This window comes from Catharus ustulatus, chromosome 2 (assembly GCF_009819885.2).
Source record: "Catharus ustulatus isolate bCatUst1 chromosome 2, bCatUst1.pri.v2, whole genome shotgun sequence".
NCBI classification, from domain to species: Eukaryota; Metazoa; Chordata; class Aves; order Passeriformes; family Turdidae; genus Catharus; species Catharus ustulatus.
In genome coordinates, this window is record NC_046222.1 from 51,809,820 (window position 1) to 51,831,460 (window position 21,641).

The 21,641-nt window shown below is 45.2% G+C and overlaps 1 protein-coding gene across 4 annotated transcripts in view; it reads left to right on the top strand.

Moving 5' to 3' along the window:
* The first annotated feature begins 9,077 nt into the window (after positions 1–9,077).
* Positions 9,078–21,641, top strand: part of MTUS2 (microtubule associated scaffold protein 2) — a 271,182-nt gene continuing 258,618 nt past the window's right edge. For 2 of the 4 annotated variants that reach the window (XM_033087045.1, XM_033087047.1), the window contains exons 1-2: positions 9,078–9,132; positions 18,778–18,851. The gene's annotated coding sequence lies outside the window, so the exon portion shown is untranslated. The remainder of the gene's footprint in view (positions 9,133–18,777; positions 18,852–21,641) is intronic. The other 2 variants (XM_033087051.1, XM_033087049.1) reach the window with 2 other exon arrangements.

Here is a 21,641-nt window from a genome sequence, read left to right on the forward strand (position 1 = left end):
TAAAGAAATGGGAGTGGGAGAAAATCAGTCCTTCAACCCTGCCTGCAGGACTCAATTTTAAATGTATTTTTCACAGAAGAGCTGATAAACCATAGATTAATTTTTTTTTTTTTCAATTGCTTCAGAGTCCACATAGTCTCATCATAAAGCAAAGCCAAGTGCAGAGGGCAGTGTCCAAATGGAAATGTCTGTGGTGAAGGAGGCTGACAGGTGGCCTGCCCTGGGGGAGCCTGTAGAACTGATGCTTGCAGGAAGCCCTGGAGTAGCCTTCTCCCTCTGTTCTTAGGGAAGCCAGAAAAGGGTTGTTATTTCTTGACTATGTCTCTTTTCTGTTTCCTGCAAATCTTATGGAGGCTAATGATGTCTGGGGCTGTGACAAACCCCAACAAACCAGCAGCCCTGCACTGGCAGATTGCCAGTGGACTCAGCTAGCCTCCTCCTCCTCCACTCACCCCTTGTTTAAACTGCAGTTCCCATTGGCAAGGAGCTACCTTCCGCAAGAGCATCTCAAACTCCACCATGTCTCTGCAGGTGAACTTAGGCTCAGGAAAGTGAAACTTTGTCCCAGTGGAAAGCAAACTGGGAAAATACCTCAAACTCTCCCCAGATCCCACAGGGCAGTTGGCTGTTGGACCCAGTTGTCGAACCGTGGGTTTAAAAGTGTGAGGGTCAAAAGTTTGACAGTTTAACTGGGGTGTTACTGGATGGTGCCATAAAGCCAGAGAAGATTGGCTGATAGGAAGATGATGGTATATAAGAGGGCCCAGGTTTTAATATAAGGGCTGTATAAATAATGGTCCTTCTTTGAAGCTTTTCAGTTGTCTGTAGTATGCAGAAATCTCTGTCAGGGCTGAGCTCTGTTCTCACTGCTCCTCTCGGTGGCTACTGGGCTGAGCTGCCCTCAGGAGAGAATCTGCAGCCAGTGTCACTGCTGCTTATGGGCCTGCTAAAGACTTGCTGAAGAATTCACTTTCCTTGAAGCTTGTCAGAGTCACTGTCACAACTTTTCATTCTTCCACTTCATTTGCAATATCATTTTCTGGAGCATCCCTGCCATTTCAGACTGCTGATAAGCCCCACTGTCAGTTATAGCTCCACAAAGCTCATTATTCTGCATCCACATGAGTGTCAGTTCTCTTTGCTTTCCTGGCTGTGACTGTATTGCTGTTGTTTTCCTCCTGGTCCTCATTTGTGGCTGTTTTCCTCCCTCACATGGTTATACTCAGTGAGTTTTCCCTGAAAATTACCATCAGTTGAATGACAGTTACAGCAGCTCTACTGTAAACCAGCTTCTATTTTCTTTAGTGCTATAATCTAAACATACTCTGAGGAAAACTAGCTGATACTAGATGACAAAGCTAAGCCATCCCTGTTTTCAATTTATTCTTGATTTTGACAGTTCCCAGCTCTCCCAGGAGGAAATGCAGATAAAGGCATGTAGATCTACCATTACTACAGCAATGCTGGCTTGGTTCAGCCTGAGCTTGGTCATGTTCTGTGTTCCCTGGTCACTATTTACAGTGCATCCTAAGCTGAGAGTTTTCAGAAGAACCAATACAAACAGGATCTAATGTTCTGTTAAAAAAACTACTCTGTTCTTCACAGGTCCAAATAGTGATAGTTGGCAAAAACAGGGTGTAGTTTCCTACTGCTGATTTGCAAAGCCATGGTATAAATCAGACCAGCAGGCAGCTGAGGAGGATATCTTCGGGTATGATTTTACAACAGCCTATTCTGACCATTGCATCCTCTAAAATGGGAATATCCAGCGGGTCTGGCAAGGCCCATAACCGTATGTAAAAACATCTGACTGCAATGTTGTTTTGTATCTAACCTGCCTAAGTCCCCTTAACCAGCCTGGCTCCCCCACAGCATGGATACCTTAAAATAAAAAGTTCCAGTTTTCCTGTTCTGCATACAGCAACATTCAGAGAACTGAAATTACAGGCCTTGAGAGAGCTGTGAAGAACCTTCAACCCTTACTTTGCTAGTCAGAAGAAATGCACAGCCACAATCTCCTTCCCACTGAGAATATGTTCCTGAAAAGCATGAGCACTAGTCATGCAATGGATAGGGAAGCAGTTTTTCTCTCAGGATTAATGAGCAGATAAGTGTTGGAAATTATCTTGGCTGCTTAGAGAGAGAGCACTCAAGCATTATCCTCTCTTTCTGCCCTTCACGCTGCATTGACTTGACTGATCTTGATTCATCTGAGGAAGATGATGCTGAATGTGGCTGCTCAGAAAGAGGCACCAAAAACACTCACAGTAAAAGATGCTGGGTGTTCATTCTTATGGATCAAGCAGCCAGGAGAGTGAATTGCCTGTGTCTTCCTCAGGTGATGATCTGGACAATCCTGCTCCTGCATCTTCATTCTCCACACAATATTACTCCGTTCTTGTGTATGTAAGGTATATTTCTTAAGTCCCCGACACAGCCTCCTCTCTTTCATTAATTCTGAGGGAAAAACTGTTTTGTTATCCAGTGAATTCAGTCACTTTATCAGCCAAGCAGAACATTTGATCACATCTTCCTCCTCCTCTCCCTCCTTCTCAGATGAATCGAGAGCCAATCAAGGTAAAGGATGGAGAACAAAGTAATGAGGATGGTTGTTAGAGCAGGGGCTTGAATAATTGCTGTGGATCTCTAAAGTGATGGATACAGATGTGATGTAAGCTACACAGACAAACGTGCACTTGTGGGCTGCCAAAGGAGAGCTGGATGTGTATCAATAACTTAATTTTAATATGCTCCTAAATTTAGGTCCAGGTCCTTCTTCCTACCCATGCTTTCAGGACAAGGTGTATCTCTGCTTCCTTCACTGCTAGTTGTTCCCTGTTCCTTCGCTGACTCATACAAGATGACTCCATTACATATCCTTTCTTCCTGCCCTTTGTTTCTCTGTGCTCCTGGGTGGCTGAAGGGGCAGTGTGGCTGGCGTGCAATCTTACCCTAAGCCAGGACTATTGCACCCCACAGTCTGCAGCCCATTCTGCTGCCTGTTTGTGGAAGCCCAACCACTTACTACATTGCACAAGGACTGTTTTCCTAAAATAATTTTTTTGAAATTTTAAAAATTGCACCTCAGCTGCCTAAGCCAGCCTGTAGTGTGAGGACAGAGTTTTAAGACTCAGTCTGTGGTTTCACAACAGAGACTCCCGCTGGCCGTCCTTCCTTCCACTTGCTCCTTCCCATGAAGTTCCTTGGGCAGCCCTCCAGTCCTGCAGAGGAGGGAACAGGGGTCTGGCCTCCTTTGTGTAGAGGAGGATTTCTGGGTGACCAGCTGCATTTTAATGAGCAGAGCTGCATGATACCGAGTCAATCTAACTAGCTGTGACAAAAGCTGAAATCCTTCTCTTCCCTCCATGTTCTCCTTTCCCTTTACCCTTTCCTGCTCTCCCCACTCCACCTCAAGTACCAATGCTGATGCTCGCTGAACTCCTTTGTGAGACAGATCAGTTTACTTAATTTTTTCCCCCATTTTCTGCCAGCCAGTCATCAGTCTGACAGAAAATGAACCACCTTAAACCAGACTGGCTGTGTTGCCAAATCAGCCCTCAGCCCACCCTGCTGCTGACTCCAAGGGTCTTGCCTCCTGCCCTCCATTCCCAGTGCTGTGCTGCAGCCCTGCTGCTGCTGCAGTTCAGGGTGCAAACTCAGGAGAGGACCTTTTCTGTCCTGGTAGTTTCTTGCAATTCTGGGATGGCTCAGAGCAGCTCCAGCAAGTGCTGGGGCCACTATGAGGAGAGCAGGGACGCAGCCCTGCTGTGTGATGACAGCTGGAGCAGTTTGAACAGGGTTAGTGAAATGAATTGGCACTGGTGCGGGCTCAGCAACCAGCAGGGCTGGGGAAATGAGGGGCAGGCTGGGACTGAGGTGTGGGGAAAGGACTGGAGAATCAGACCTTCCCACCCACGGGTCAGCAAGGTGCAACTTGGGTGCAGTCTGTCCCCTGATGGCACAGCCCTAAGCGTGCAAGCGAAAAGGCCACTCCAGGCTTAACATTGGACCTCCTTGTTTTCCTGTTCTGAGCTCTGACAGTGTCTAAATCCCACCTCTTGGCAGAGGAATTGGAGGGAGGTGGTTCTTCTGCAATGTGACCATCCTGTTGTCTTGTGCGCTGCTATTTGAGCAGGAACTGTTTGGATCTGGGGGCTCTTGATTTTTGTGGCTCAAAAGGCAGTAGATGCAGGCAATATGCAAATAGGCTGCTGACTGTGTATGTGCAGTTACATATAGGTATATATGCACATATTTATATATGCAACTGGATAAATCCATGGAAATCCATAATCTACAGAAAGTCACACTGCTTGGGCTGCCTCAACAGCTGAGTTTTTCTCAATTGTTACATTTCTTCAGTACAAATTGGGAGGGAAAAAAAAGGACTGTATAAATATTACTTAAATTGTGCAATCTTTTCTCATGATGATTAGAAATTATGCATGTGAAAAGTCCCCCTGGTCCAAGTAAATGTGCTCAATTATATTTATTCAGATAGCAAGTTGATGTGCTATGCAAGCTGCCATTTTTATCTGACCGCAATTACTCTTCTTCATGGTTGGGATTCTTCAGGTCTCATGGGACAGATATCTTCCACGGTGTCATTCACAAGAGCTCACATCAAACTGCTTTATCATCTGTCTGCAGTGTTTCACTGCTGTTATCAAGCAATACCACAGCTCAGAGAAGCAACTACTGTGATCCCAGAAGATTTTGAATTTATGGCTTAAAATAATCCAGCCATTTGAAGAGTATTTGAAGTCATCCTAACCAATTGGTTGTACTCTACTCAAAAATGAGCAGGTTATTGCTGTTAGCATGCCTAATGTAATGTTTTTGCAGGATTTTCAGTCACTAGTGACTTGTAGATGATAGCCCTCATAATTTAAATGAAGGAGAAATCAACTTCATAGATTAACTTGATATTTTGCTGGGCAAGACTGTTTGCTTTACATGATAGATTTGCCCTGACTGCAGCCATTTATTTCTTATTAAATTAGCCAGCCAGCATTCACAGATGAAAGAATAAGTTGGTTTAGCTGTAATTTACATAGAGCTCCCCTACATCTTTACAGTGCAGGTTTCTTTGGCAGGCTGTGTCAAGCCAGTCCCTCCCCTGACGGGAAGAGCAGCAGTCATAGACAGAGCCAGCTTCTCAGTGTTTGTTGAGACACAAGAGTTGTCCCACTTTAACTACACTGATAACAGTTTAAGTGACCCAGTCACCGCTTGTGTTAATGGAAAAGTGCCTGTGTTGTTACAGCTATTCAAGACAAGAAGATAGTATTAGATAGCCTCATACTGGGACAAGTATGTCAACACTTGAGTTTTACACGGTGCAAATGAAGTTTAAGATGGCATTTAAATAAAAATAGCTGCTGGGACTAGCAATGACCTAAATTAAAAAAAAAAAAACCAATAAAAACCCAAACAAACAACACAACACAAAAAAACCCCCCAATGCACACAAAAATCCAAACCAACAAAAACAATCCAAAAGAATATATATTAAAAAAATCATACTTTCAACTGCTATAATTTTGCTCATAAATTCTGTGCAGCCCAGATGTGGAAGGCTAAGGAAAAGTTCCCTCAGGAGACAGCAGCTTATGCATCTTACCCAGTCAGAGCTGGGCAGCAGGCAACTGTGTATCTGTGCCCCCAGGCAGCAGCTCTAGTCCCTTCTCCTGTGCCCTCAGCAGTGCTTGCAGCCCAGGAGCTTCTCTGCAGACCCTTCCTCGTGCAGACCCAAACTGCATCCTCCCTGGTTCGAAAACCTATTACAAATCTTCTGGAGCTAACAGCCTTAATATGATGTTGCAGCTTTTGCAGCCTTATCTAAGCATAGGAGGGGAGGCTGTTTTCCCCCCTGACTTCCATAATTCCCAGATAATCTGCAAAGCTGAACACCAATTGTGTCTCTTGCTTATTTCTGCAGAGAAATGAGCCTTATGCAGCTTTCTGGCATCCCTGGCTTTGTATTTATCACTAAGTAAACAGAGCCAGGAGCTGCCACGGGCACAGACTGGCTATATCCATGCTGCACAGTGCTTGATCTTAGTCTTCCATCTGGTGCCCCTGTGGCCCTAAGACATTGGTATTAATGCAGAAATGTTTTTTGTTTTTTTTTTTCTTCCCAACCTGTGCTGCCTGAGCAAATGTAAAGCTGTGCAGCAGCCCACAGGCAAGGTGTTTTATTGCATGAAACAGGGTGTGGATTGCATGACTTGGAGTGAAGCTTGTGGCTGAAAAGCCTCCTGTGACAGAGCTGGCAGACTGTGTAGGGTGAAGGAAATGGGAAGCACTGCTGTTCCATCTCTGCTGCTTGGACAGTCCCTCCTGTGTGCCACCCCTCAGGCTGTGCCCAGGCACTGACTTGCCATGTCAGGCTACATGGCACTGGCCTTGCAACACACTTACAACTAATCAGCATGGATGATCACCAATCCAGCCGGTTCCCTGGTCCCCCTGTGTCCATCAGTGCAATCAGAGCCACTGAGGTTTCCTGGTACTTGTTTAAACACCAGGGATGAAGCCTGGATGTGCAGCAAAAGGTGCCTCCAGTGCGCAGACCAACCGTGCTCTTAATGACAGAGAAAGGACACCTGGGGGGCTTGACAGGTGGGCCATGGCCAAGGTGTGTGGTGATGCCATTCCCCAGTTCCATCAGGGCCCTATCCAGTCTGGTGTGCTCCAAGGCAGGCCTGGGCCAGGGCCTCCTCACTGCCTTCTCTTTCCAGGTCTATGTGTGAGGCTATTCTGCCACCTCTCTGTAGCTGCAGCAGCTTGTTCCTAAGCACATCAACAAAGTGGGTTCAGCTTGAAACTGCTCTGCCTACATATATAAAAGCCATCCACTCTTCAGTTTCTCATATTTTTCTTTTACTCTTTACAGCATAAATAACTATTCTAATGTTATGCCTTCTGCTTGGTGGAGTTTCATAAGAAATCTTTCATTGAACATTTGTATAGGCTAGAGAGCTCTCTTCCAAATGTTGAAGAAAAACAAGTTTGTGTGAATTATCTACAGCAGATAATTTCAGTTCTGCACAGACTCTAAAAATAAAGTGAGGCCACATTCTACAGCTAAGTAGCTTTTAATTAGTTGTGATAACAGCATGAATTATCTTTTAGAGTGCAATAGTTCCATGATCAGAAGTCAAAGAAAGGAAGCAATCATTGTTTGCAAAAATGATTGAGGGAAGAAACTTGATGCTGGCATGTATCTGGGTTTTTTTCCATATAATAGATTTTTCCAGGCTGATTAATATTTTGGGTAAATTTGGACTTTCTCTGTTATTGTCCCTGTTTTAATAGAGCCAGTGGGTCCTTTCAAATAATGATGTAAAAGAGGGCAGTGAAAGCCTGCTAAGTCCTTGTCATCAATGGCTTCATGGTAATGCCTTTGGACAAGACAAATGGCACTGCTGCTTTCTGAAAATCAATGGCTGAAGTACAGGATGGCTTCATTAACATCTTCAGAATCCCCTCTCCTTATTTTAGCCATAGATAAGCTCAGGGCTTGAACATCAGTAATATTCTGAATGGTGAGCTGAGGTGTAGCCACATCTCCTGTCCTGCCTGCTTTGCTGGTAGGCAGGAGGGTTCATGTCCTAAACCACCACAGATAAACCAGCCAGTGCCTGGTTTGTCAGGGTCCTCCTTTGTGCTGGCCAGAGAGATGCTCTCAGTGACTTTTCCAGCTAAGATCCTTTATCTTCATTGTCTTTGTAACTGAAGCGTAACATTTAGTCCAGCGTGGTGTGGCTTGGGGAGGGGGAAGGGAGGAACACAGCTTTATTCAGCAGTAAGACAAACCTTAAAGGAAGGTCCTTTAAGGATAAGAGACACCCTTATGGTGCCACAGGGATGGTACTTGGCACTTCAGATTGCAGACAGATGCAAGCACAGTGTGTTTGAGCACAGGCAGGAATAAGGAAGTTATTGTGTGCCTGGGAAATAAGGATATATCCTATGACAGTGGCTGTCCTGCTGTATGAGGCTGTAACACCAGCCTGACCAGACAGGCACTGGGAAAGCGAAGCCTTTCCTCAATACTGTACTGGATCCCAACTGCCAAAGGGCCAGGCTGGCACTGGGATGCAGATAATGGACATTTCTTCCCAGGTCTCCCTAGACTCCTAGGGACTCTGTCTCATTCCTCTGTGTGAGCTCCTGGCTGTTCTCCCGGTGTCTCCAGGCATCACTGCGGGGGCTCCCAGACAGGAGGATTCTGTGCATCATCTGGCTGGCCTCGCAAACTAGGAATCCCTCATCACCCCCTCCTGAACAGATCTTCATGCATTTGCCCAGAGGACTTAATAAAAATTAATTGAGTTGCCCAGTATCAGACACAGATCATAAAACTCCCATCTGATCTCGTGCCTGCTGCCGATTTTAACAGCTGATTGAAATAATGAGTGCTAGCTCACCGGGAACGTAACAAAGCCCACAGAGAGAGCTGCAGCACGGGCTGTAGGTGTAGATAAGGATGTGAATGCACAATAAAGATCCTCTGCCGGTACCACAGAGCTCTCTCTGATGTGGGAGTAAAACCCTTGGGCTGCAGTTTAAGCATGGCAAAAGTGATGGAGATTACCCTTCAAGTCACAAGTTTTGCTGAGAAGCAAATTTGTGTCTCTGCTGGCGTATTTATTAATTTATTTTTCTATTACCTTGCTCTATTTAAAGTGAGAGAGAAATGAACTCGGAGCGAGGGAGCCAGGCAGGGAGCAGAAAAGCCACGCCACGAGCAAGTCGCGTTTCTGCCTGATGCCATCTGAGATACTACGACGCAGACGCTGACCCTAAACATTCCCCCCAAAAAAAGGAAAAAAAAAAAAAGAAAAAACAAAAATGAAAAGCCATTCCATAACCTACTAACAAGCACTTCGTGCTTCCAGGGCGCAAACCTGGGGAACAAAACCCGGCGGTGGAGCGGTGGGAGCGCCGCACAGCCGCGGGCGCGGTGCGGGGCGCGGTGCCGGTGCGCTGCCCGGGCGGGCCCGCAGGGGGCGCTGCTGCGCGGCGGCGCCCGCTATAAAAGCGCGGCCCGCGCCCGCCCCGCGCCGTCCGCCCGGCCCGGCACCGGGAGCGGCACCGGCACCACCGGGAGCGGCACACGGGTAGGTGAGCGCCGCGCATCCCGCAGGTAGCGCTCCCACCTCGTGGCTGTGCCGCTCTCCCTGCTTCGCATCGCGCCGGGCTTGCTCCGTGCTGACCGCTCGCGGGGCGCCGGGAACGGGACGTGGGCTAAAGCTCCAGGAGATGGGGATGGCTCCTGCACGGGAGGGGTGCTGGAGGCTGCTCCTGTATCCCTGGTGCGGGCAGGAGATGGGGGAGCGAGCGCGGCTTATCAGGGTGGATAAAATTAGTGATGAAATCTATTCGGACAAAAGTTCTGAGGATGCCGGACTGGTTGGAGCGGGCTGCGCTTGCCGTGCAGCGTCTGTGCGCGGATCGGGATTGCCAGCGGGGCGACAGTGCCTGGGGAAACTCGGTCCCGGGAGGGCTGGGGACCCCGGGACACGGCGAGCGGAGGGCTCATGGCTTGCCGGCCACCCGCGGGCGCGCAGCGCTGAGATGCTGCTATTACTCTCACGGCGTGTAACAGCATCCCATTATTTTTCCGAAAAATGATGGAAGGCAAAGAAGCTACTGTGAATAAAAAGCAGCATTTGTCGTGGAAGGGAAGGCTAAAAGCGTGGAAGATAGGGCAGGGAATCCAGGTCTTTCTACTCAAGTAGAATGCCTCTGCTCGAAGAGCTGTTCATCTAGGTCGGTCCTTTCCAACCCTGTTTAAATGAGTACGAGTACCTTTTTCCTCTTTGCTTTATCTCCCTCTCTATCTTTGCCCCTGCTTCTCTCTCCCCGGTCCCCATCACCGCCTCCCGAAGGTAACAGTGCGCTCGTGTGCCTTCGCACCAGCCTGTACGGGCTCCCTGCAGGTCCCTCTGCTAGGGACCCAGTGACCCCTGGTTGCACTGATCATGGAAAGAATAAGCCTTGACATTTATCACTGCGTTAAAAGCTGCAAAGGTTAAAAAAAAAACCAAAAAACGAACAGCTCAAGCATTAGAAATATTTGTTTATACTAAGGCATCGGTAGCAAAATCATTTGCATGTCAAGTGTTTGCGTGCAGGTTAACTTTGCAACGGGTGACTGCGTTAGGGAGGCACTTGGCAGCCGATGAGCTGGGTGTAATGTGATGCATGAACGCTTTGTTTTGGTTTGTGTGTGATTTCATACAGGGGTGGTTTTATGCTCTCTACATCCAGTGCAATGGTTTTGGGTTTTATCGTTTCTCATGGCCAGTTTCAAGCAGGGCTGTGAGCTTTTCTGTATCCCATGCTACATAAACCCTTTACCAGTCTGCCTGTTTCCAATGCAATTAAATATACCCAGCTACTTGTCTCCTATTTATGCAATCTGTTGTGGAGAACAGCGCAGCCTGTGCTGCCGGAGAGCGGTAGGAGCGAGCTACTTGTGTGCAAATGAGGGTTAACTTCTCATTCTATGGCGTTTAGCCTCACCGTAATTTCTGGGGAATCAGCTCTGTTTTAAGGTACAGAAGGGGGATTCTGTAAGCAATTATTTGTGCTGCACTGGGAGTTTGGAAATTGCTACCTGGGGATGATGGGATGGGACACAGACACTGAGGGAAATCTTTGTAAGGCTGTGTCCAGGTGGTTTGTTTGCAGTGGCTTTTGATCTGGTACCATATTTCTCTGTATATTTGTCTCTTTAAGGACAGAGGTGGATATTTGGCTACGTTTCTAACAAATGGCAAGTGTGGGGCTGGGTCATAATAAGTAGTTTTTTATTTCTTTAGAGCAAAGCTCTTTCTGTGGTAAAATTCTCTAGGGTGTTTTGTTTTAGTGATATCAACTGTAACAAGCAGGAAAGCAGTGTTTAAACTCCCGGTGTTAATTTCTGGAGGGTGTATTTTTATGCAAGAAACATTTATGTTACAGTAAGCAATGCTAGCGATTTAGGAAGATAGGAGAGGAGAGCTAACAGTGTAAGTGCAGCTTCCACAGCTGTAACACACATCACAGCCTGTGCAGGGAACTTGGCAACCAGTGAGAATTAGTCCTCTCAAGTTAGGCAAACCATGATTTTCAGCTTTCAGTGTGTGCTCTCTGTTTCCTGAGTTCATTCAGGAAGCACCAGAAATCACCGTAGGACAGAGTTACAGCCAACTCCAGCTAAATGTGTGCTCTCTGGGAAATCATACAATGATAAAGTGAAGCACCATACAGTAGAGACTCATACACAATGAGTTGGTGGTTTTAACACTTGATTGAAGGCTCTGTAGGAGAAAAGATCTAGGCACAGTAATGGACATCTGGGTGAAGATATTTGCTGAAATGCCAGCAGCAAGCAGTGCAAGAAGATCTCTTCCCGTCCTCCCTTGTCTGGATGCTGAGGTTTGCTAAAAAGACTGTTGAGACACAGCTGATTTAGCAAATGCTTTCCCTAGACAAGTACTGCATTTTATCATAAGCTATTTATAATTATACTGACATTGTTTAAATACAACTATTACCAAACCTGCTGCAGTCAGTTTTGTTAAAGAAGTCATAAGCCACTGAAATTGGAAAGAAAGTAGCAAAGGAGAGCAAAACTCAAGTGCATGGTGGTTTGTTTTGTAGCTGAACTTTTTTACTGCAAACTCAAACCTGTTTTTCTTTAGGAAAATAATTCATATGGATTTTTGTATAACTTACTCCGGCACTATCCTAAGATAACTAGCATCCTTGTGAGCCTGGGAATGCTGTCACTTTCTGTTGCTGGCTATACATTTGATGCTGTACTCTCTGGAAAGCTGATTTGGCTGTTGTTTTGCCCACTGCTATTACATTGCTATTCTGGGTTTTCCAGTGGGGAACTGGAAAGTGGATAAGATCCAGTGCTTCATCTAAGGTGACCAGAAAGATCTCCAGAGTACAACCAAATGCTGAAACCATGTGACTGGCCACTGTCAACGACTTCATAAGAAATACGTTCTTAGTAAGGGTTTGTAGGGTGCAAAGCAAGTGGAGAAATGGTTCGCCACTATAAATTGTAACTTGACAACCAAGTGATTTATACCAATTAAAGCTCTGCCCCATGTTAGTCTGTTATGACAGCGAACTGGGTCAGTATTTTGAAACCAAAAGACATTTTTCTGAAATATTGAAAGCATTTGAAAAATAGTCCAACTGTTAACCCAGCACTGCCAAGTCTACCACGTCTCCAAGTGCCACATCTACCTACCTTTTAAATGCCTCCACATAAGGTGACTCCACTTTCCTGGGCAGTCTGTTCCAGTGCTTGACAACTCTTTCAGTGAAGAATTTTTTTTTCTAATAGCCAACCTAAACCTCCTTTAGCACAAACTGACACCATTTCTTCTTGTTCTGTTGCTTATTACCTGTGAGGAGAGGCCCACCCTCACCTCATTACAACCTTTTTTTTTAGGCAGCTGTAGAAAGTAATAAGGTCCCCCAAGACTTTTTTCCCCAGGCTAAGCCACCCCAGCTCCCTCAGCTGCTCTTTATAAGACTTGTGTGCTAGACCTTGCTTTATGAAAGACTCAATTTAAGCAGTAATTTCTTTAAGGATTTGTATTTTCTTCTTAAATTAATAGGCTACAAAGCTGGCAGTCAGGCAAACAGTGTCTAAACTCCTGGGATAGTGAATCCTCACATTTTAGGGCAGGAACTGTTTTCTGCTCAAGGAAAAGTTATTGTCACTTTTGTGATGTAGTGTGGCATAGCATATAGTGCACCAGTGGTGCAGTGACTGGAAGGTGAGGAAATTCAAGTTTTGTTCCTCTATAAATATGATAACTTTGGTTTAAGACTATGCCTTAGCTGCTTCTTCAAAAACTGGAAGGAGTGTGCTGGATCAGTCTTGCAGAGCATTTGGGGACTCTGGATGATGAAGTCTGTTTTGTTCCAGCAGAGGTCTCAACATCAAATATCTCTGAAAATGGCTTAATCCTCAGAAGCATCTGGTGTAGCAGCAGTTACCAGGCTTTTGCTGTTAGTGACATAACTGGCAGATCAGTGATTTTATGCAATCCACAAAACTAGCAAAAGCATCAAAATTTTCTTGGGTTCCCCTCCCAGCCTGCAGCTGTGACTCTCAATTCAGATGTTGGTGTAATAAAGGTTGCTGCTTCTTATATGAGCCTGAGGGCTATAAACTGCTTTGAAACAGCTGCTGCATGGGATGCAAAGCTGAAAGAAAGGTATAACTTGTTCTTCTTTGCACAATGTGAGTCTCACTTCATGAGCATAATCCCCAAGCACTTCCAGGAGAATAACTTCCCTTTGAAATCATAGCTAAAAAGTAAACAAGTGTCTAAAACAGATACTGGGCAAATTAGTTTCTCTATTTAATTTCACTTTTTGAATTTTAACTATTTGATAGCTTATCCTAAATGAGTTGGCTTCCACGTTTATTATCCCCACGGGGTGCTTTATGTTATGACAAAATACTGGGGCTGTCAAAGAGCCAGTCTGGCAGGCAAGGATAGCTCAAATAGAGATGCTCTGATAGTGGTTTTGCCCTCTGGCCTGTGTCCTCTGCCAGGTTTCACGTGGGGCACATGGAACAGCAACCCTTTCAGCCACCTGTGATTTCAGTTTGAGGCAGGTCTCACAATAATTCTCAGATTTATTCTGCCAGAAAAATTCAGAGGGACCATTACCCAAGTAATGGGTTTTTGTGCCCCAGAGTATGTTAGTGTTACTAGATAAGAATTAGATTGTGATGGGACAAAAAAAATTAAAGCTTTGTACTAAGCATTTCTGAGCCTAATGCAGTTTGCTTGTGCCAGAATGCTGGGAGGAATCATGATGTGCTATGCACAGGGAAAGCTGGCAGGATGCTGGGCACAGAAAAGAAATTTAAAAGTGAATTACACTTGACCATGCTCAACAGGCTCATGCTCTAAGGATGAATTTGTTTCTTCTGGTCTATAAGGCCATGGAGATTTTAGGTCCTTCTCTTGCTGCTGCTGAAGAGTTGTTTTGCTCTTGGTGTGATATAATAGTGAGGCTTTAAAAAGGAAGGAATGGTAACACAACCTCTGGAAACAATTCACATGAGCTTTGGTGGAATCAAACAACTGCATGAACAAGACTAGAAGTGTTAGAGAGATCAGGTGCAAATGCTTAGGACAGGTTTGCTGTATCACCAACATAATCTGGATAGGTTGTTTGGGGTTTAGTCCTGAAAGGATCACATCTAGTATTTAACATGGGCACTGAGACTGTGTTAGAAGCTTGAGAGGCTAGCAGAATAGATAGGGAATCAGATCTACATCAAAAGAGTGCTTTTCTCCTTTTCAGATCTCAACCTAAGAAAACATTGGAGAAAAAAAAAAAGGAAATATTCTTTGGGCATGGTTTGTAAACTGGAAATTAGTAAGCTTCTAAAACAAAACTAGACTGGCTGAACTGCTAATCTTTATATGACAACAGCTTGATTAAATTATCAACTGGGACTCCCTGGAACATCTGCATCTATGAATCCTTGATATTGCTGGAGCATGTCCCAAGTATGAGTTAAGTGGCTTACAGAAACAATGGCATTTGTTGCATTGATATGTATGTTTTTTTAAGTAATGTGTATGGATAGATATATCAGGCAAAATCGTGTGCATTACCATCAGAATTGTTTTAGTAATAATTTAAGAAGACTAACTCTTGTGACTTTGCCAAATGAGCTTGTCTTTTTCATTGATGAAAGCCCAAGTGTCAGAGTGGCTCAGAGCCACCATCCAATCCCAGCAGCAAAGTTCAGAGCCAGGTCCACAGCCTTTATTCGTATGAGTAATCCTTGAATGTTAGTAGAGCCAGCAAGATACTAGTGCTGAAACAATGAAAGCCCTTGGGCTTGGTTCGGAAGATAAAAGCTGTGCTCTTCACCTGGTGGGGAGGTGGACAAAGTTTGCTTTATTTTAGTTTTCTGTAGCTTGAGTGAAGTGAGAGCTGAGTCACTGTCCCTATAAACTGCAACATCTTTAAGGTCACACTTGGATTTAGAGTGGAAAACATAACACTGATTCTGACAGAGTCCCACTGTTCATTTTTAGCTGCTCAGCACTTTTTTAAAAAACAAATCACAGAAAGGCTGCCCTGTTTGATTGTTGCTATTACATAATAGCAACATCTTTGGGATTTGAGAGAAGCCATGAGCAACATGTCCCTTACATAACAAATCTAAGTTGCTTTAATCCCCGCTGTGCCGCTGCTGACCCTGGGCAGCCAGGAATAGCCTGGGAGTGGTGCTGAGCTCCCCAGGCTCTCTTCTGGGGTTGCAGGATAGCAATGGAGCAGAGGCTCTTTGCTCTGAGGGCTTTTCTGCCAACCCTGCTTGCTGGATTTATGGTTTTTCTTCTAATAGATTGCAAATAGTGGTTGAAGCAGGAGCCCTGCCCTTAGAAAATCCTGTCTTGCTCCTCATGAGTAGACCTGATCCTTTGTCACTTCCTTTTTATTTTTCCTGAAACATCAGCATTTACCTCCATTTCCAGCTGGAAACTGGCCATCTTATGGTTTTTGTAGCTTTGTTCCTGTGTACTAGTTTGAAGAAAAAAAACCCCACCAAACAAAAACCAAAAAGACCAAAGGCTAGGTCAGACCTTTGGAGCCTTGCTTCTGTCTGTGGGATGGTGTCATGTCTTGATGCCTTGAGGGATGTGCTGGGCTTTCCAGGGTGGGTGCTGTGGGGGAAGAGCTGTAGCCAGATATCATCCTGAGTTCAGAGGACACCTGTGACCCCCCAGCTTTGGTGGGGTGTAGGGGCCTTGTTTTTGCTCTGTGATTTCCTGGGCTGGGTGTGGAGATGATGGATGGCTCGTGGAGCAGGAAGGAGGCTGCTGGGAAAAGTTTGGGGCTCAGTGTCTACTCAGAGGGTCTGACCTTTCCCTGGAGTCTATCATAAATGGTCATTAATTGAATTTTCTTATTTAAAATGGGTGAAACAGTGTGGAAGGGCAACTCTGCCCTGCCCAAAGAGTGTGTGTGTATTGCTGGGCACAGATCCTGCCTCGCCATCTCCATGGGAGAGCTCTGCAATGCCCTGATCACCTGGGCTGCCTCTGCTGTGATTGGGAGCATTTGAAGAATGAGGACATGAAAGAAGCAACATTGTGGGATTGTTTGGGGGAAGGATTGAAGTAGCTGAGCACAAAGACCTATCTAATTAAAACCACAGGGGAAAGGAGTTGGTGGCTAATGAGGCTGAACACACAACTTAATTTAATGGAGTTATTTGAAAAGAAGCAACTTGCATTGCTGGGGAATGGAAGATGGTGAGGGGGAAAAGTAAAACATACCTAGGATTTCATATTAAAATACAGATCTCATAGTCATTAGTGCATGCTTTGCTGAGAGTTACAGTAATTTCACAAATACAAGCCGCACCAATTTGACCAAAATTTTGGTGGAAACCCAGAAGTGCGGCTAATATTCCGGGGCGGCTAATCTATTAACAAAATTCTAAAAGCTGCCAACACGGAAGTGAGAGCCCGCGGCAGCCCCAAGCCAAGCTGGAGCCCGGCCGGCCCCGGCAGAGGTGGGAAAGCCTGGCAGAGGCGGGGCCAGCAGTGTCGGGGGCGGGCGGCAGAGCCTGAGCCAGCAGGGCGGGGGAGCCCGGGAGAACTGGGGCTAGCAGCGCAGGGGAGCATGGCAGAAGCAGGAAGGCCGGCGGGTGGGGCTGCCTGGCAGCGGGGGAAGCCCAGCATAATCGGGGCCAGCAGCGTGGGGGAGCCCGGCGGTGCGGGGGCCTGCAGTGCCGGCCAGGGCGAGGAAACGCGGCGGCGGTGCAGACGGGAGGGGGCGGCCGGCGAGCCTGGTGGCGGCGGCGGCAGCCCTGCCGGCGGGGCGAGCGAAAGCGGCGCTCGCGAAAGCGCCGCCGCGAGCCGCGAACCGCGAGCCGCGAAAGCGCCACCGCGAGCCGCGAGCCGCGAAAGCGCCGCCGCGAGCCGTGAGCCGTGAGCCGCGAGCCGCGAAAGCGCCGCGGGGCGGGCGCGGCGCTCGCGAGGCGCGGGGCGAGCGAAAGCGGCAGCGGGGTGGACGGCGAGCCCGGCGGCGGCAGCCCTGCCAGCCGGGCGAGCGAACGCGGCAGCGGGGCGGTGCTGACGGGAGAGGGGGGCCAGCGAGCCCGGCGGCGGCGGCAGCACCACCCGGCCAGCCCCGCCGAGCCGTGGCGCTGAGCTGGGCCACCCGGCCCCGTCGGCAACCATGAGCGGGCCGAGCCTGCCTGGCCCCGCCCCGAGCCAGTAAAGCCCGCTATGCCGCGATCCTGTTACTAATTGGCCAATTTGTGAAAGCTGCGCACGGATTCTCGCGACGAACGAAAGTGCGGCTAATATTCGGGGTGCGGCTTATCTATTGACAAAGACAGCAACATTGTCGAGGCACCGGGGGTGCGGCTTATAATCCGTGCGGCTTGTATTCGTGAAACTACTGTACTTTGGATTTGGTATTTTACCACATTTATGTGAAATGTGTTGTGAATGGTTACCATCAGTTGCATGTGAACAAAACATTTTGAACAACTGGTTAAATCTTTCCTAAAATGCTATTGGCATCTTCCATCTTCTAATATTTTCCAAGATTTTCAGCTAACTTTTCTCCACTTGGACTTACTTTAAAAAAATACTGTCATGATCTCGCCTTCTTCCCTTACCTGTCCTTCCCCATTCTTTCTGTCTTCCCTTCTCTATATTATACTCTCAGGTCTCATCTAAACTTCACCTGCTCTTCTTGTCCCAGAGTCAGATCCTTCATCTTGGTCTTCCATGCACTCGTATGTCTTAATAATATCTGCTGTTTCCCATTATAATACAAATAAATGAACATCACTGACATAACTAAAAAAAAAAATCCCTTAATTTTTTTCCCTCTAAAAATCCCAACCTTTTTCCATCTCTTTTGGCCATCTTTTTAGTCTGATCAGTGCTACTTGTGAGATCCTGTTCTTGTTTCATCTCTGAATATCAGCAGTTTGACTTTGGCTTTTTTTTTTTTTACCATTGGTAAAAGCACATCTCATGACTTCTTATCAAATCTGAGGACTAGCTTTCTTTCCTTCTCTGCCTTGACCTGTTGTCTTTTGACATAACTCACATTCTCTGATTCACAATGTTTAGTTTTTGTGATTACAATCTTTTCCTGACTTCTGTGAGGAGCTCCTTCTGTATGCTTTCTGGATGATCTTCCTCACCCTTTCTTATTTTTCTTTCCCTCCGTACATTTTCTGGATGATCTCATCACAAGCAAATGCGGCTAAATCTCCCTGAGCAACACCACATCACCCATATCACATCAAAATGTGGCAAGGGGACAACGTGTCAAGTAGCACAGAGTGTCTTTAAAACAATGATCTCTGTAAATAAATTTAAACCTGACTGGGTGCAATCTGTGCTTCCCCTTCAGTTTCTGTACCTAAATTTGACTCAAGTGTTGACTTACTTTAAAGATATTTGGGAGGAAGAGGAACAGAAAATGTGGAGTTTGTTTCACAAAGGTTTTGTATCCTCTTCTCCTTTTGAGCGTAGGTGCATTTCTTCACTCAGTGCTAAGGCAAATCAGCTTATCTGTGAGCTAATGTCAGGAAACTTGGACAGGATCCTAATCAGAAGAGCAGGATGTTTAATCTTGAGCACTGTGTTTACAGAAGATTTGATGGTGTATGCCCTTGTTACCTACTCTAATTTTAATGAGTCTTTTGTTTTGGTTTTGTTTTTTTTCTTTCCTTTCCATTTTTTTAAGGTTTCCACCCTGGAACTGTCTTCTAAGGCAAACTATCACCAATGGAAGAAAAATTTGTTTTTTCAGCATTTTGGGTAAGCTTGTCTTCTGTATTGTTAATGTCTGATTTCATCTTTTAAATGTATTTGCCGCCACAGAACTCTTTCAAGAAGTCTTTGATTCTTTTTGAATAGCGCTATTTTATCCAATGAAAATTCCATTTAATGATTGTGTAAGCAGTAGAGATAAACGTGACTTCAAAGCAGACCATGTGGCTTTTACTGTGGGAAATTATTAAACAAAAACAGACCTTTGCTTTCCTAATGTTTTTGCTTTTTGTTAGTCATATTTTTAATGTATGCTATACCTATCTGAACCAATGTACTATATGTACCAAAACTAATCCTGCTACTTTTTGAGGCATTCTAGCAATATTTGAAGATAGTTTTTCATGCTTGGGAAGGCATAACTTTGTCAGTGGGGAGATGGCTGTGACATAGATCCTGGTAAAATTGTGCTGTAGTGGCATGAGGCTGTGTTCATGGTGAGCAATAACTATGCCTGCTGAAGCCTCTGTGTATGCATCTCCTGTGGCCAGGCACGATCCTGTCCCTCAAGTGATAAAAAGCAGTTTGGCTGGACAGGTTCAGACATCAACATGGCATAAGGGTTGCTCTTTCTACAGGGGAGACCCAAAGCCAAAAGCTGTTTTTCTGGAGACAGTCCCACTCAGTCTCCAATACTGTGATTATGGCTGTGATCACACTGGAGTGTCACTGTGTTCTGGGTGGTGTGTACATGCTGGTCATATTCCTGCAGCAGTCAGGTGGCTAAACACCAAAGAAGACAAATCTTGTGTTGATGGGCTCTTGGGTGCCTTGTGATGTTCCAGCTCTGTGTGCTGTCCCATGTGGAAGAACAGAATGCACAGTGCAATGCACATCTCCTCACTGAGGACAACATTGTAGGACACTGAGTGATGCAAAGATTGTACAGAAATATTTTTAATGCATTTCCATTGTTACAAATGACTCTGGTCTAAAAGCAGTTGTAACCGTGCCTTCTCATCACTGGGGTTATAAACTTTGTAGCAATTTCAGTGCCTGCTGCAAAACTGGAAGTAAAAGTCTCCTGGCCCATTCCAGAGCTGTTTCCAGGAATGGCATTTTCAAACCCTGTGTTTTGTTTCAAACAGACAGAATCAAATAATATTTGGCAGGGTTAAAGTGACTTTTACCTCTTGTACTGATCTCGGAGCACGGCTTAGGAAGATGATGGATATGCAAGAGCACAACCCTAATTGCATGAAATTAGTGTTAGTCACAGCTGTGCCTGCTGGGAGGCTTTCTGATATACCATGGAAATACTATTCTGGCACTGTTACTGCTAATAACACTTCCCAGGAACAGGTCAAGGTGATCTGCATGGGGAGGTGTGGATCGAGAGTTTGATACTGTCCTTCCCTATTTGTGCATAGGCATAGATTTTTGCTGCTCTCCAAATCAGAGCCAAAAAATCAGAAATTCAGGGAAGTGACTTGATATTTTAATAGTCATCCAGTAATTTAACACTGGATTATGGCTGAAATCCCACAGAAATACTCGACACTTTACACTGTATCAGATGGGTTAAGCATGATTGACTTATTGCATTAAATTCTTGAGGGATTAATAAAGTTTGAATCATTGTTTCCTAGGCTTATGAATTTAAAGACCAAAGTATCATGACTATCTATTCTTCTTGTCTGTTTTGTGGAGGTCAGAGGAATTCATAGTATTTCAGTAGTAGTCCTTTAATTTTTCTGTACTTAGCACATCCTTCTGAAAGAGACCAGGTCTTGATTTAAGGGAAGCCAGTAGTAATCAATCTACCCTGTCACCATTAAATTCTTTTCAGTAAATAATGACCCTTACCTTCCAAGACAATCTGTATCTTTTTTGAGCTTCCAAGTATCGTACTTAATTTTTTTTCCCTGCTGGACTGACAAGGATTCTATTATCAGCATGTTGATTCTCCATTTAGTTATCCATTTATCTAGTCACTTTTGAAATGCACTTGCTATGAGCAGTGTTGATTTAGTACGGTGAATCTTTTAATTCAGGATTTCATGTATAGCATGACTTTAAATCACTGTGCAGTGTGAAATTAGGGCTAGAAATATGTCCTGTCAGCACATACCATTATCAAATGATGTCACTGCATACAAATGATTGGATTTACATGACCAGGCCTGTTTTCCATACAGCTGTGTTGATTGGTGTTAATTATGTGACTGTCTTTCAGTGCCTTATTGATTGTGTCCCATGCTAATTTTCCCCTGCTGTTGCGTACTACTGATGTCAGTTTAACTGCTCCATAGGTGCTTTGCTTATCCCACTTAACCTTTGTAAATGCTGCTTTGCTAGTAAATCTTGCCAGTCACCAGGAACCTTCCATGCAACTATGTTTTTTTTTAAAAGAGTCATTGAATTAAAAGTTATTGATTCATCTGCCCTCTGCTCTTGAATGCAGGGTTTAAACTGAGGGGCTATTTAAAGCTCTCTCAAGTTATAGTGATGTCATTATCACTCTAACAAGTGAGTAGGGCATCTTGCATCTTTCTCAATGCAGAGAAGCAGGTGTCAAATCTGTCTTTTTCTGAATTTTTTGATAATTTTTGTCTGGAATGTCCAGCTATCATTGCTTGGCATTTTTTATTCCTGTTCCTTTTAGGGAGGAGCTCCTATTGTCATAAACGTCATCATAGTTTTATACTATTTTTTTGCTTCCATTGTTTGCTTGCATTTCTGCAATGTTAATTTGTATTCATTGCTAACAGTGTCTTTCCTCCATCTGTTATGTACTATGCATTTGTTTTACAGGTTTCTCTGCTGCTGCTTTCACTC